Source organism: Equus caballus, chromosome 1 (assembly GCF_041296265.1).
Source record: "Equus caballus isolate H_3958 breed thoroughbred chromosome 1, TB-T2T, whole genome shotgun sequence".
In the NCBI taxonomy this organism is placed as follows: Eukaryota; Metazoa; Chordata; class Mammalia; order Perissodactyla; family Equidae; genus Equus; species Equus caballus.
This window is the reverse complement of record NC_091684.1, coordinates 93,268,422-93,285,853: the sequence shown is the minus strand read 5'-3', so window position 1 is coordinate 93,285,853 and position 17,432 is coordinate 93,268,422. Positions and strand designations below refer to the sequence as shown.

The 17,432-nt window shown below is 46.4% G+C and overlaps 1 protein-coding gene across 7 annotated transcripts in view; it reads right to left on the bottom strand.

Annotated features, from left to right (window-relative positions):
• The window catches only part of TMEM273 (transmembrane protein 273), a 75,189-nt gene that overhangs the window by 15,585 nt on the left and 42,172 nt on the right, over positions 1 to 17,432 (bottom strand). The gene's annotated exons all lie outside the window — the stretch shown is intronic.

Genomic DNA, 17,432 nt, shown 5'->3' with positions numbered 1-17,432 from the left:
GGATGGCCCTGGCAGGGCCGGTCTGTGAGCACAGAGGCCTCCAGACAGCTCCTGCGTTCAGGTCTGTGAGAGACCCAGGAGGGAGCTGCTTTGCCCTTCTTCTGCTGGAATTCTCTGGGTTCGCTGGCAAACAGGAGGAGGGGGCTCAGCATCCAGAGGACAGGCTCTCAGACCCAGAGGAGAGGCCAAGGCGGCCAAGCAGGGCTGGCTGTCCCACGGCCGGTCTTTGGGGCAGTGGTAGGCACAAGGTTGGCCAAATCGGACTGGAAGGCTGGCACTCCTCAGACTGTCCGAACTGGGACGGGGGCACAGGGCAGGAGCAAAGATCTCAGAGCACAGCCCTGGAACCCAGAGCAGGTGGACTGCCTCCAGACGGGCCTGCCGAGGTTCCAGGGTGGCTTCCAACCGCACAGTCTCCGTGTGGCGTGCACCAGGAGCTGTCACCAAGCCACACACGGGAGCCTACACCTAGGAGACTGGAAGACGGTGCCTTTTTCTAAGGTGTGCAAAGGCACTTACGAGCTCTGAGTCTAGAGTCTCTGCTCCCTCCCCCGGCCCCATCTGGACCCGCTGCTGCCAGAGGACCAGATGCTCCACCCCTCCCTGCCAGCCCCTCTCTCTGCAGCCCCTCCCACCGCAGTCCTGCAGAGCACAGCCTGCTCTCTGCAAGTGGCGTCCCAACAGGAAGGAGCCCCCTGCAAGAGTAAATGGCTCTGAGGCCTCAAGGCTCCCTGGGTCCCCTCCCCCAGGACATGAGAGGGCAGCCTTCAGAGGAAGGCAGCAGCAGCCCGCTGTCTAAGACAGGGAGCTGAAGGCCTTGCCCCATCTCAGTTGGAATCTGGCCAGCCCAGAGCCGGTCCCTGACATTCAGACCCCCAGACCCCCGTGCCGTCCACGACACCTGTTGGGCCCACCCTCAACGGGGGCTGGCAGGCTTCAGCACCCTTATTTGGGCAGATTCAGGCTGTGTGGTTCCAGTTGTGGGGCAGTGGGCGTGCATGCATTCAGATGTCTTTCTATAAGTATCGGAACTAAAAATAGGGAGAGGCCGCCCTAAGTGTTTGTCAACTGATGCCCGGCCATTTCCATCTTGGAACTTAAATATTGCAGAATGGCTCCTAACTTTAGATCTCTTGAATTCCTCCATTCTCAGCTAGAGGAGGGGGTTTTGTATGTCTAGAACAGGTTTCCGTCATCTCCTAACAGAGCCCACACATCGGAATGAAGTACCTGCAGTGTGCTCCCACGGCCCTGGTACCCAGGAGCGTCCAAGAGCAATGAAAGACAGGAGACAAGGTTTATACTGAAGAAAAGATCAGGGTGTCATGGGTGATGTCCAGCACCTTCCTGCAAAGCTCAGTCTCCACGAGCTGGAGGAAGTCTGACCTGGGGGGTGTGGCCTGGACATCTACTGTGTGTCCTGTCCACCTCCCCAGACCCCTTGGCTGTTGGCAACACTTCGGTTTTCCTTTGGGGAGCCACCACCACTGGGTTCCCTCGGGCTGACTCTAGGATGGATGTGTGAACCATACCTGATTAATTAGCATATTCCTTCTTCCTGTCAGCAGTGATTGGTTGAGGGATGGGGCAGGTGATCCGCCTGAGGCTGGTAAGACTCAACTCTGAGACTTTGGAGAAAATATTGAGAAACAGGAGTGTCTTCTGGAATTGGTAACTGTGGCACTGGGGGAGGCCCACTGGGTGGAGGGAACTTGATGAGACTGAAGACCCCACAGAAGAGGGTCAAGCTCACACCAAGTCCTAAAGATAGCTTTGGAGCCCCTGAATCCAGCTGTACCTGAAGCACCTCTTCTCAATTTTTCAGTTGCCTTGATAAGGAAATACCTTCTTTATCTTAATCTTAGCTAAGTAACTGTCATCTGCAGTCTGGAGAGTCCTGATGACTCAGGTGGCAGGTCCTCCATACAGCATCACTGGAAATCAGGTTGGCGAGGTGGGGATGGGAGCAGAGAATGCTGCCTGCAAATGAGCTCACAGCACAGCCTCAAAATAAACCCTGCTAGGCTCTGCAAGCTAAGCAACCTGTGCACCTCTGGGCCTTTGCACGTGCTTCTCTCTTTGATGTAATGCCTTCCTTGTCTTTATGGGAAGCCCTTAGTTATCCTTCAAGGCTTCGCACAAAGCCACCTCCTCTGGAAGTCCCTTGCCTCTTTGCTGGTCCAGGACCACCTCTGCCGCTTGTCATGCTTCTGCCTGTCCTGTTGGCACTGCTCGCATGTTGTTCTGTGGCATGAAGGACACACTTCAGCTAGCCCAGGGTGAGCTGTTTCTCTCCAGGACCAGGAGGGTATGTGAGACTCCTTGGAACTTAATTTCACCCCGTGGGAGAGGCAAGAAGGTGGAAGGGGGGAATCCTGAACCAACTGGGAAGTTACCCCAAAACTACTGAGCGTTGAACCAGAAGTGGCCTAGAGTGATAAGATCGAGTTTCTAGTACTGAGTGATAACCGGGTCTGGAGAGGGAAGTAAAGCTCAGCCACAGAGAAACAAGCGAGTGACAGCACAGCTCCTGTAGCTCTGAGACCGGGACACGCGTGGAACACACATACAACACACGTGGCTGCCGCTGCTGTGATGTCTCTGGCTTCCTGCCTGAGGCCCGGGGCCGAGTAAAGCCGAGCTGGGGTCCCCCTGGGAGAGGATGGCAAAGGGAGCTGGTGGTGCAGAGAGAAAGGGGGCCATCCCGTGGGGCCTCACACCAGGTGCTGGGAACTAAGGGCGTGGAGCCCAAAGGCAGACTCCGGGTTCTGTCGTCTCTGAGCAACACATGGGAGCACCACTGAGTTGGCCTGGGTTGAGCCGAGCTCAGATCCCGAGGCTTCCTCCGACACGGCTGCGACTTGCTGAAACCTCAGCCTCTTTCCTCACAAGCCTAGAAACCGGCTGAAGCTGCTCTTCCTCCATCCCCTCTTCCAGACTCACAGAAGAGACAGCAGCTGCCAAACTTTGAGTAAACAGGATGTCGCCACCCCTCTCCCACGGCTGTTGGGGCCGTGACAGCACCGAGACTGAGGGCAGAACCCAAACCTGCCAGAGCCACGCAGGCTCCAGAGATGACAAGCAAAAGGGAAACAGGAGAAGGAGAGCAAAGCAGAGACGGCTCCAAGGGGGCGTGGGGGCCTTGGGACACCTCCTTGGTTTCCATGGATCCCCTTCCACAGCAAGAGAATATGGTCAGAGACGCCCCAAAAACCTAGCTGGGGACCTCCCAGCCCCTGGCCAGCAGTGGCCCTAAGGCCGGGTAGATGGGCAGTGAGTCAGGAATTCCGTGCATGGGGTCCCTGTGAACACGCAGAAGTACACAGCCATTAGCCATCCAGGGCACCAAGGGGACCTAATCCAGCCTGGGGAAGTCAGAGAAAGTTCCCGGGAGCGAGTGTTATTTAAATTAAAACCAAAAGGACAAGTGGGAGCTAATGGGGACAGTGGTGGGCAGGGGTAGGAAGGGGCAGGCAGAGGAAGAGGTGCCAGGAGAGGCCAGGCGGCCTGAGGGGGCATGAGGGCTTGGGAATAAAGAAGGCAGCTCGGCAGGTCAGAGCAGCGCGGGGACACAGGTAAACTGAGGCTCTTGGGGTTTTCCAGATTATGGAGACTGGACAGCCGGCCAGGACACGGCCACCCTGGGCAGGATCTAGAAGCAGGAGGCCATGGAAGGCCACCAGCAAGATGGAGAGGGCGGCCCGAGGCTATGAAACACAAGGGAAAAGGCCTCTAGCTTCCAGAAATAGCATCGTAATTAAGAGGAAAACAATAATGGTGGGTGACCAGACGGTATCGAAATATGTGCCCGCTTTGTTTTTCCCGAGCAATCTTTGCTAATTAATTCTTAAAGATTCACACACTGGGATTAAAACACTCAGCTGCAGAAGCCAAGCTGATCAATACCCTCCACGCTAATGGAGGAGCTGGAGGCTGGGAGCCGGCTTTGGCCCGAGGTGGAGCTGAGGGAGCTCCAGGCACGAGAGCGCTCCCAATGGGGCGGGGCCCCACAGGGTGTCCCAGGTCCATGCTGGCCAGGAGGGGTGACATGCAAGTACTTTTATACCTGGCAGGGGAGCTGATGTGTCACCCGGCAGAGATGTTGCTGCAGCCTCGAGGGAGCTAGAGGTGCTGGAAGCCAGGAAGGGCTTGAGGCTGCCCTAGAGAGGTGGATGCTGGTGTCCAGGGAGGTCCTGGTGGGCAACTCATAGACGGTACACCCAGACAACCTACACTCACTGGTGGGGGGATTGCTCCATCTTCGAGCATCTCTGTGGGGGCAGGAAACCTTTCCACGACCCCGTGGTGGAAGGAATGAGACTTGGAACCAGAACATCTGAGTCCTCATTCTACCACTGCTCATCGAGTGGCCTCAGGCCAGATGTGACATGGCTCCCAGCTCAGTGGCCTCTTTTCAATGGGACTGGCCATGGCTGGAAGGATCCTCAAGGGCCGTGGGCACTGATGGAGGTATCGGAGGGACCCGACCTCCACCAGCACTCCATCACCCGCTTGAGACGGGTCCTCAGCTTTCCTGGGGGTCACAGGAGATGTGGGGAGCAGAGCACACCAGGAGGTGGCTCTAGGGTGGCACTCAGATCAGAAAGGAAACTGTGCTCCCCATCACAGGCTCAGGTCTCTGCTGTGACAAGAAGTCGCTGAGCCCCGCCGAGGCCCCCAGGAGGCTGCCTGATTCCAGGTGACGGACAGCCCACCCACTCAACACTGGGGCTTCAGCCCAGAGAAGGCCTGTGCTCAAGAGCAAGGCTTTGCAGAAAGAGCAGGGGAGGCGGGAAGCAGAATAACTAATTAATGATGGTAAAGGATTGTGGAAGAGGAAAGCGCTCCGTAACCGCTAAGTGGTAGGGTTATTATTATTCATGCAATATTCATACGATGCTCTTCAGTCTCTAGGAAGCTTCGCTCTGGACTCCTCTGGGGCTTGGCCGAGGGAAGCATGTGCCTGGGGGGGGCTGTGGGATGACAGCTGGCCTGGCCTGTGGGGAGGGGGCCATGATGTGACGCCGCAGAGGAAAGGGCAACACCCAGCCAACCCCAGAGCCCGCGGCCCGTGGCAACCCTGAGCCATCTGCCACCATCTACCAGGAGAGAGGCTCACTGAGCCCTACCATGTGCCAGGGTCTGTGCCAGGCATTTCCACCGTAGATGTCCCTTTTAAGGCAGCTCCTAACATTTGCAGAGCCCAGGGAATGCCACACGGCTAAATATTTAAAAGTTAGAGATCAAGCCACACACAGGGCTGGCCCACTTCCCCCCAGGGCCCTGCAGTCCACTCCCCGGGGTCACCTCCCCCTGCGAAAGCTCAGCCCAGCCGACGTCCATGCTGGAGGGCTGGCAAGGTCTTCTGGGCAGAGCAGGAGGAAGCCGGGCATGGCCTGGGCCTCCTGGAGCACCCAGACCCTCCAAGATTCAGATGGGGCCTGGCCAGTCAGCTCCTGTGGGTCCTCCTACCCAACACCTCGCTTTCCCCACTGGACTTCTGGGCCAAACTAGGGGACAGCTCCCCAGCTAGACCTCCAAGTGGAGGGAGGAAGCGTGGTCATCTGGGAATTGGGTCTGCCTAGGAATGCCTGTTGGTCATTGAAATAAAAACAGTCTCCCCCTCACTGTCTAGTTCCCAGGCCCCCATGGCGCTGTGGTTTCCCCTCCTGGCCACACCGCCATCACTTTTAGCTGCCAGGTGCATGCATAAGTCCCTCTCCCTTATATCTGTGGGCTGACCCAGTCCCTGAAGTTTCAGAAGACTTCCTGGCAAGACCAAAACGAAACGGCATCTTTGCGTTTGGATGCATCCGTGTGTGTCATGTGTGGGCGCAGGGGCCTCTCCCCCAGGGACCGTGGTCCACATTTCACAAGGAAGTTCCAGCAGGTGTTGTGTCCTCTCAGGGTCACACACTGAACAGGAGAATTCTGGGGTTTGAAGCTGGGTTGGCCTGGCTGCAAGGGAGGGTCTCACACCAGCACACAGGGTAGACAGTAGCTCCCAGTTGACCCCAGTTGCATAATGTGTCGTGTGTGGTTCAATGACCAGGGCTTGTCTGCAGCTTGGGACGTCTCTGTACTTGGTACCCCAAGGTCAGCTCAGGGACCCCTCTGAGTGTCTCCAGAGCTTTCCTTGGGTCAGCTTAGCTGCTCTGTTCAACATTATCTTCCATGGAGCTGAGCATGAGCCCACCACAAGCTATGAGAGACACAGCACCACAGCTGCACCCCTGACCCCATGCCACATGCTGCTTCCAGTGGGGACACAGATGCGAGGGGTGCAGTGTGGCCTCAGAAGCCAGAATAGACCCTGCCGGTGTGGCCCTAGACCATCCAGCCTGTCCCATCTCTCCTGGGAGGTCTCCCTGCCGACAGCCCACCTGCTGTACCGCAGCTGGGGACTGATTCCTCCAAGGCTGCAGAAGATGCCCTGCGGGATGAAGCCCCCCTTCCTCGGCATGGCTCACCAAGGCCTCCCCGGCTGGCCTGAGCTCGCCTCTCAGCCGCATCTGGCTCGCCCCTCAGGTCCTGCTGCCCTCGCTCCCATACCTCCCGTCCCAGCCAGGTTCATTCCTGCACATGGTTCCCACAGACTGGCTCCTGGAAGCAGAGGTTCCATTTCGTGCACTCATCAACTCACAAACAAGTGCACTGAACGACTCTTCCTCCAGGAAGCCCTCCTGGACACCCTGGTTCAGATCAGCCACTCCTCTGCTTCCCTCCATGTTTCCTGCATTTTGGCACTTAACACACCATATTGCAACTGCCCTCCGCATAGATCGTCACCTCCTTCAGGTGGGGGCCTAAGCTACTTATCTTTGTGTCCCAGCAGAGCCTGGTGAAAATCAAAATTTACTTAATGAAAGAGAAAGCCCAGATGCTCATTTGTCCCAGTCCCCTGGGCCTATGGAACCAGTTATGGGCCATTTGCCTCTTCACCTGGACAGTGACAACTTGACAATGTGGCCCGAGGGTTTGCGCAGGTTTGCACAAGTCTCTGAGGTGGGTGCAGCAGGTTCCAGGCGGAAAGGCTCCAGCTTCTCATCTGTTCCCTTCAGATGAGCAGGAGAGAGTAAGCCAGTTCGTCTTACTGAGAACCATTAGCTGGTTATTTAATGGAATCAAATCTAATAAAAGGAGCAGTTCAAGCAATTCTGGTGGATAAATGAGGGTCTGGGTGTGACAGAGATGCTTATGGTGACTTTAAAGAGGAAACACGAGTCGTTTAATTTGAGAGCGAGCGGAAGTCTGCTGATCTGTGTGTCAGCCAGGTCAGCTCACACCCAGGGTCCTGGCACCACGGGGATCTCCCGGCAGGCTCTCTGCCTTCACCTCAAGGGGCCTCTTCTCTCCTTTAGGAGCCTCTAGGATGAGGCGGGTGTGTCTGAGATGTTAGGTAGCCCAGACCCCTCCCCACAGAGCATTTCTCCAAATCATCCATTCCTCGGACCTTTAAAAACTCATCTCAGACTCCATATCTGGAAAAATGGAATAGACTTACTTTTTCCTATTCCTCTCAATAAGTATCGCTAAAAACCACAGCCACTATGTGAAAAACAAATGTAAGAAGATCCTGAAAGGTGGAGAGAGGAAGGCAAACTGGCTGAGGACTTGGCAACACCAGTAGAAGCAGCGTCTGGCCTGAGGTTGGGGTGTGGCTGAGTGGTCAGTGTCTGTCACAGCTCAGAAAAATAGGAATCGATGAAATAGACTTTCATTCTCCTCTTAAGGTTTCTAAGTTATGTTTGACAGTTGAAGCTAAAACATGGTAACATGTCTGATGTAGCTCTCAATATATTTAGAAGAAATTTAAGAGAGTAAAAGGATATAGAGGCACAATTTCCACATTTCACTTAAACTGTTAAAATGTTGACATCAGTAGACTGTGATATGTTATGTATACATAGCATGATACCAGAGCAACCACAAAAAAAAACTATGAAAAGCAATAGACTCAAAACCACTACAGATAAATTAAAATGGAATTTTAAAAACATGTTTCAATAACCCACAGAAAGATAGGAAAAAGAGAAATGAAAAACAGAAAACAAAATATAAAATGGCAGAGTGAAAGCTCTAACATGTCAATAACTACATTAAATATAAATTGCCTAAATTTGCCAATTAAAAAAGAGATTTGCAAAGTCGACTTAAAAAGTGACTGAGCTATATGCTGCCTACAACTCGCTCCAAGAATGATACAGCAGTCCCCCCCTTATCCAGTTTTGCTTTCCATGATTTCAGTTACCCACGGACATCATCTGCTCCTGACATCCAACCTTCAACACTGTCATGGCTTGAAGATCCTCCTTCTGTCGTCAGAAGGTCAACAGTAACCTAACGCTACATCACAATGCCTGTGTCACATCATTCACCTCACTTCGTCTCATCACGTATGCATTGTAGCATCTCACATCATCACATGAAGAAAAAGGATGAATACAGTACAATAAGATTTTGAGAGAGAGCAAGACCACATTCACATAACTTTTATTGCAATATAATATTCTTACAATTGTTCTATTTGATTATTAGTGATTGTCATTAATCTCTTACTGTGCCTACTTTATAACTTAAACTTTATCATAGGTATGTATGTTCAGGAAAAAATATAGTATATATAGGGTTCAGCACTATTTGCAGTTTCAGGCATCCGCTGGGGGTCTTGGAAAGTATCCCCTACAGATAAGGGAGGACTACTGTATAGGTCGGTTGAAAGTAAAAGGATTAAAAGAAAGATGTGCCATGCAAACATTAATAAAAACAAAGAAGGAGTGGCTATATTAATATCAGATAAATTTCAAAGCAAAGAAAACTGTCAGGTTGGAGACATTATATTACATTATATTATATTACACGATGATAAAAGAGTTAATCCACCCAATAGACACAGTAATCCTAAATGTCTCCATCTAAAACAACATAGCTGCAAAATATGTGAAGTAAAAACTGATAAAACTGAAAGGAACAACAGACAAATGCACAATCATAGTCGAAGGCTTCAACAAGCCTCTCTCAACAACTGATAGGACAACTAGACAGAAATTCAGGACTGATAGAGAAAAATTTAACCACACTATCAAGCAACAAGACCTAATCAACATTTATAGCACATTCCATTCAACGCCAGCAGAATATACATTGTCTTCAAGCATTCGTAAAACATGTAACAAGGTAGGCTATACTCTGGTTCAAATCTCAGCAAATTTAGAAGAACTGAAATAAAAAAATGTGCTCTCTGATCACAATGAAATCAACATATGAAATTAATAATAGAAAAATAACAGGGAAATTAACACCACTTCTAAATCATCCATGGGTCAAAGAAGAAGTCCCAAGGAAAATCAAACCTCTATTAACCTCATGAAAATGAAAACCCATATCAAAATTTGTGAGACATAGCTAAAGTGGTGCTGAAAGGGAAATTTATAGCATTAGATGCTTACTTTAGAAAACAGGAAAGTCTTAAATCAATAATCTAATATCCTGCTTGAAGAAACCAGAAGAAGAACAGAAAAATAAAGCCAGAACAGGTAGAATGGAATAAATAATAAAGATAAGAGCAGAAATTAATGAGATTGAAAACAGAAAAATAGAGAAATTCAGTGAAACAAAAAACTGGTTCTTTGGAAAGATCCATCAAATTGATGAATGTCTAGCAAGACTGACAAAGGAAAAAAGAGAGAAGACACCAATTACCAACATTAGAAATGAAATGGGATATTACTACAGACCCTACAGACATCAGAAGGATGGTAAGGGGATACTGTGAACAACTCTACACCTAAAAGCCTGATGAGTTGGATAAAATGGTGCAATTCCTCAAAAGTACAAACTATCACAACTCACCCAATATTAAAAAGATACTTTGAATAGCCCTATAACTACTAAGTAAATTTAATTCATAATCTACAAACTGCCAAAGAACAAATCTTGCACACCCAGATAGTTTCACAGGTGAATTTGGCAAATGTTTAAAGAAAAACTAACACCAATTCTACACAATCTCTTCCAGAAAATAGAAGGGGAGCACTTCTTAACTCATTTTTTGAATCCAGCATTACCCTGACATTAAAGCAAGACAAAGATAATGCAAAAAAAGAAAACTCCAGACCAGTGTCCCTCATGAATACAGATTCAAAAACCCTGACCTAGTGTTATCAAGAAGAATCCAGCAAGACAAAAGAATAATTATACATCCTGACCCTGTGGACCCCATTCAGGGATGCAAGCCTGGTTTGATATCCAAAAATCAATCAATGTAATCCACCATATTGACAGGCTAAAGAAGAAAAAATCCATGTGATCATATCAACCGATGAAGAAAAAGCATTTGACAAAATTCTATACCAATTCCCGACAACATCTCTCAGTAACCTAGGAACGGAAGGAAACTTCTTCAACTTGATAAAGACTATCTACCAAAAACCCTACAACACACATCACACTTAATGGTGAGAAATGAGATAGTTTCTCATTAAGATGGAGAGCAAGGCAAAGATATCTGCCATCACTATGCGTGCTCAACACAGGACTGGAAGTTCCTGCCAGTCCAATAGGGCAAGAAAAGGAATTTAAAAGTATACTGTTCATAAAGGAAGAAATAAAACGGTCCCTATATGCAGATGATATGATGGTCTGTGTAGAAAATCTGAAGGGATCTTAAAAATAACTCTGAGAACTAATAGGTGAGTTCAGCAAGGTGGCAGCATACGAGATCAGCATACACAAACCAATCGTACTTCTATATACTAACAATTACACACAGAAAGAGAAAGTTTAAATACAATACAATTTACAATCACTCAAAAAAATACTTAGTTGTACATCTAATCATACAGGAACAGGTCTCATTTGTTAAAAACTCTACACCACCGATAAGAGAAATCAAGAAGGATCTTAATAAATGGAAACACATACCCAGTTCATGGAAAACTCAACGTAATAAAGATGTCAAATTTTCCCAAATTGATCTCTATACTTAACGTAATTCTTATCAGAATCCCAGCAAGATTTTTTGTAGATATAGATAAGATTATTCTAAATTTTACGTGGAAATGTAAAGGAACTAGAATTGCTAAAAACTTTTTTTTTTTAAAGTAAGGGGGATCACTCTACCATCATGAAACTTATATGCCTACAGAAGTCATGACTGTGTGGTATCGGCAGAGGGACAGACACTGACATCAATGGAAAAGAAAAGATAACCCAGAAATTATATGACTAACTGATTTTTGGCAAGGGAGCAAAATCAATTCAATAGAAGAAGGGTAATTTTTTCAACCAATTGTGCTGGAAAAATTGAACACCCATAGGCACAAAAAAAAAAGGACCTTGATCTAAATTCGTAAATGAACTCAAAATGGATCATAGATTTAAACGTAAAATATAAAAAGAGGCAACTTTTAGGAGAAAACATAAGACAAAATCTTGGAGACTCGGGGCTTGGTGAAACTTCCCAGACATGATATCAAAAGAAGTCTCCATAAATGAAAAAAAAACCCAGTAAATTAGACAATTAAAAATAAATACTTTTGTTCCACGAAAGACACTGTGAATAACATGAAAGGACAAGCTGGAGACTGGGAGGAAATATTTACAGATCACGTATTTGACAAAGGACTCATATCCAGAATATCTTAAAGACTCTTGAAATTCAATAGTAAAATTTAAAAAAGCAAACAATCCAGTTAGAAAAGTGGTGAAAGTCGCAAAGCAAATTCTTGCTGTCTCAGGAAATTTCTCCTAGCCTTCCTGGGGTCTTACCCTCTTCCTGTACCCTCTGTTTACTTTCTGAGAGACCCTGGTGTGTTTGTTTTCTTTTGCTACATTTGTGGTAATTTATTACACAGCAAAAGAAAACGGATACATCAAGAATTCTTTCTCACTGGAATCCACACACCACGTGACTCTGAACCATTGTGTTGGCAGCAATCCGGAACAGGGGAAAAGCTGTCAGGGAAGATTTTTACAAAGATCTCAGGGACCAAGAGCCAAGGAATAAAGTGATGAGTTTGACTTGTAAGATAAAAACGAATTTAATTCTCTTTACCCCGGCCTCTGCCATCTTTTCATTATAAATTAAGGAGAAAAGAAGCCTCTGCTGTCTTCGATAGCTCTGGCTCCTCCAATGAAGAATGGTTTAGGCACTGGAATGTAATTAAAGTGATATTGTATTTTTTTATTATCATGATTATAATAATACATAGATTTCAGCAGTGCTTTCCAAGAGAATTAAAATGGAGACAGATGGCTGACATTTTGGTTGGAATTAGAGTCCATAGGAATATTTTATATGGCAGCTTTTTAAAAAGGAATGTGCAAGCCTCTAATAAAATGCCTAGAAATTTCACCAGATGTTTTCAATAGCTATTCTTAGAGCAATATTTTAGCAAAATTTAAAAATATTGATCAGTTGGTAGTTAAGAGGCGAATAATACATTTAGAATTGTGACAACCGTAATCCAAAGCCTGGTTGAAAGTCTTTTATCATTATGTCAAAAGTACATCAGCCTTGGGGCTGGCCCAGTGGCATAGTGGTTAAGTTCGCGCCCTCCTCTTCAGCGGCCTGGAGTTCACAGGTTCGGATCCCAGGCGCAGACACAGCACCGCTTATCACGCCATGCTGTGGCAGGCGTCCCGCATATAAAATAGAGGAAGATGGGCAAGGATGTTAGCTCAGGGCCAATCTTCCTCAAAAAAACAAAAAACAAAAAATGTACATCAGCCTTTCTCAGATGGATATCCTGCACCTCCAAATGCGGAACCCAGGGAAGGACACGAAATGAGTTATGTAGTTTTCTGGTGGGGAATGAATAACCAGAATCTAATCTTAGGATATCAGGCAAGCCCCCAAATGAGGAATGTTCTGTGAAAAAAAGGGGATGGAGGTTTCTACAGTATCAACGCCATAAAAGACAAACAGAGGTTGTGGGATGTTCCAGATTAAAGAAAGCTAAAGAGACACGGTTACCAAATACAATACCTGACCCTCCACTGGCTCCTTTGCTGGACTGCAAAGGGCAATGGCAGGTTACCTGAAAATACCAGACTACAATCAGTAGACTACGTGAAATCATTGTGTCAGTGACAAACTTCCTGAAGTTGATAACTGTGCTGTGGTCGTGTAAGAGATTATCTCTGTTTCTAAGAAATACAAACTAACATATCTAGGGGTTTAAAAAAAAACATGATGTCTACAACTTACTCTCAAGTGGCTCAGAAAAAAGACCTCTCTCTGGATAGATAGATAAATAAACAGATGGCTTATGATAAAACAAATGAGGTGATTTGTTTAAGAATTCGCTAACCCACATGGGTTTTCTTTGTGCTGTTCTTACTCTTGCAACTTTTCTTTAAGTTTGAAATTATTTTGAGAGGACAATTTAAAAAGTCTTAGCAGATTTTCCATGATGCCAGCACTTTGTATTCTCGACCGAGAGGCATTTTGGTGTTAGGGCTAAAAATGTAGCTTCGGGGCATCCAAATGCTTCCATCTGAATCCCAGCATTCCTATTTACCTGCTACGTGGCCTCTGGTAGCTACTTTATCACTCTGTGCCTCAGTTTGCTCATCTGTGAAATGGGCATGATGATAAGAGCATCTACCTCGTGGGCTGTTTGTGAGAAATGAATGAGGTCCGCGTGGAAGAGCAAAGAGCGGCACCATGCCCAGAATCAGCTCTTGGGAAGCGGGCTTTTATGATGCTTTCAAGGAGCCAAGATGAGACTAAGACCGAAGAAGAAGGTGAAGGAAAAGGAATCTTACCTACAAGTTATGAAGAGGCGTGAACTATAATAAATAGAACAGTACAATATGACTCAAATATAGGTGATTCCAAAAAATGGCACAGAATAGGAAACCCATTAACAGTTCGAACATAGATGCAGTGGATACAGAATAGATGAAGCATTGCAAAGCAGGGGAGAAAGGAAAGATTATTAAATAAATGATATCAGGACAATTGATGTTCCATATGGACAAAACTAAAGTTAGATCCTTTCTTTAGGTCATACACAAAAATAAATTGCAAATAAAAGACCTAATCATGAAAAATGCAGCCACTTTAAAGTAAAAAACAATTTTTTTAAGTTTCTTACACAAAACAGAAAAACCAAACACACAAAAAGGAAAAGACTGATAAATATGATTGTATCGCATTTAGAGACTTCTGCAGAACAAAGGAGGCCACAAAGATAAAAGATAAGCAACATACTGAGAGAAGATATTTGCAACGCTTGACACAGGCGAATAAGGAATACCCCGAAAAAATATATAAAAGACCAATAACCTAATAAAATTTGGACAAAAAGTAAATAACAGGAAATTTACAGCAAAAGAAAGCTGGTTGTCTGATAAACAGAGGGAAAATGGTTATTCTCACTAGTAACCAGGAACACAGAACCTAAAAACTTGGAGATGGTATTCTGCATCCCTGATTGGCAAAAAATGAGAAGCCTAACAATATTGAGCATTAGTGAACCTGTAGGGGGACATAAGTCCAGGCCTCGCTGATGGCGAACAGTTTGGCAATATCCAATAAGAGGAGAATCATGCATGCCTGTGACACAGCAACTCTTCCAGGTGTGTCTCCACCAAAACAGTTGCATGTGGGTGCCGGGAGACAGGACTGAGAAGGGTCATTGCAGCATCGGTGGTCATGCAAAAAGTTAGCAACAACCTAAATTCCATCAGTACAGGAATGGATAACTAAATCCTGATACAGCGTTTCAACAGAATCGTAGAGGTAGTTGGGATGAATTGGTCTGATTCATATGATCAGAATGGGTAGATAATGGAGCATTTTAAGTACGTTGTGGTGGCATGCACGTCAAGTTTTTAACACCTAGAAAGCAACACAGGAAGGAAGCCCAGTGAAAGCAGGAGTGCTGTTTCTTCTGGAGAGGAGGGGAGGAACACAGGACAGAGGAGGGGCGCCAAAGAGCTCTGTCTCCATCTCTCATGTTCTGTTTCTTCGATGGATATGTCGATTTATCCATCTACTTTGAAATAATATATCTAAAAACACCCACAAATTTTTCAAGTGTTAATTCAGGGTGTTGAGTCCATGAATGTTTGTTACATTAATCTCAGTTTTTAAAAGTATTCTTAAAATATTCAAAATCTTGTTTTTCAAAAACTTTCCAACTACTCTGTATATGGGAAATAGTGGACCTGGCCTTGCTTTCCGGGGTCCCATGTGAGCCTGGACATCACCTGGGGGACAAGGTGGCAATCTGCTCCCACCGTCTTCCCGAGAGCCCTTTCGCACACAGTTCTCGTATACACCCTGGGGTGACTGCTAACCTGGTCACCCACCCTCATAAGCCATCCATTAGTAAGTTATACTAGATATGTCCCCAGTCCCTTTTACCAGCCCATAAAGGAAAAGCCCAATTTTTTCCTACAGCTTTTAACAGGCTGTCATGTTATTTTCATTCATAGAAATTTATTTATTGGAATTAACAATATGTATGATTACCACGAAAAATTTCCATATACAGAAACTAAAAGATGCCTCACCATCCCATTTTCTGAAAAGAGTAAATGGATACTATTCATCATTTGCTGTATTGCCTTCCATCGATTTTTGGATAGGTCAGTGAACACATGCAAAATGTAACTATAACTATACAACGGTAACATTATAACCGTCACTTTGTCACTTCTCTTCTGTCCATGTCAGTTCTGAGAAAGTTTTGTCTTTCATTTAAACATATTGGATGTCATTGGAACAGAACATAACTGATTTAGCCAGATTCCACCTGATCATCACTTGTTTCTGGTTTCCACTGTGGTCAGCATTGGTCAATAACTTCCTCTTAAATATTTGGTGGGGGGGGGCTTTTACCTTATTATTGCATTAGGATAAGTTCCTGAAGGTGGGATTTCTGGGTAGAAGGTTGCAAACAGCTTACATTTTACTACCTATTGCCAAATGGCTTTTTGAGAAGATCAGATCAATTAGCACCTGAATATCCAAAGTGAGTCTCGCCTCATCTCAGATGCTGGCTCCATGCTGTAAATGTGATAACAGACTGAATTCTCTCAACAGCCCTGTGTAGTAGGTGCCACCATGATCCCCAAGTTACAGATGAGAAAACTGAGCGCAGCCAGAATGAATGACCTGCCCACGCTCTCGGGGCTGGTAAATAGCAGAGTAAGATTAGCATTCAGAGGGTTTAGAGCCAGACACCCACTCCTACCACTACTATCTGTACTACTAAAACCTGAAAGTGCTAACTAGCTGTGACACCTTGGCCAAGTAATTAAGATCTCATCCATAAGATGCAGATAATAATGGAACCTACGCCGTGGAATTATCGTGGGGACTGGAGGAGCAAATGCGATGTGTTCAGCAGAGTAGGCGGCACAGCAGAAGCACTCAAAAATGTTCGGTGTGATTATTTCTTTTACTTGTGAACCTGAGCATTTTCTAGGCTCGTTGTTTGTAATTCTTCAATGAATTGTGTGTTTGTATAATCTGCACGCTTTTCATTGGATTTCTTAAATGTAACTTCCTTTATCCCCCAGGACAGACTGGTTTGTATACCTAGACAGGTCAAGAGCAGAAACAAGGGTCAGAACTTCGGCCACCTTCTGCCACTTTGCTGGGCACGCTTTGCATTATCTGTCCTGCACATCCTGTTCTTACCATCCCCTCATTGTCACAGTCAGGCACCCATTTCCACGTGCAAACTGATAGGTGTTCAGGCTGTCCGTCTGTCTGACATGCTAACTCCCAGAGGCCAAGGTCTTTGTTCTCTCCTGGGTTTGGTGCAGGCTTCAGACAGAGTCTTGCCCGTGGGAATCACTTTACCCATGTATGGGATGCAAGCTTTTGCTCCGGAAACAGAAGATTAAACACAATGAGTGCCTTTGAGTCTTGACCCAGCGCAAGTCCTGGGAACAAGTATCTTTGCGTAGATGAGGGACGTCCATTGCCTTTTTAAGAAATAGCAATTGATGTCAAAGGAGATTTTGTGAAGTTCCATGGCTCTTTCCTTCTCTGTCTCTATCTACGCATATTTCTAACCCTCATTCTGGGCCTCCGTCTCTCTCTTTCTTCATTTCTTCCTCTCTGTCTGCTTCTCTAGACTTAGGTTTCTCCCTCTCTATCTGGCTCTACTTTATTAGTCTCTGCCTCTGTGTCTCTCCCTTCTTTTGATGCACAGGATTAAAGACGGCTTTAAAAAACAAAGATACCTCTGCCACACGATCCCTCCTGTTTTCCCCAGGCCCACAAGCATTTGTCAGTTGCAGCCAGAACGAAACAGACAAGAGCATTGCTCACTGTTCGGCCAAAGTGGGAAAAGCCGTCTGTCCAAAGGGACATATCTGCACTTTAGGGATCAAGCCCCGATGGGCTCACACTCCCCCAGTTTCCCCCGACTGCGACGCCCCTGCCACGGAACAGCAGCGTCTGCCCC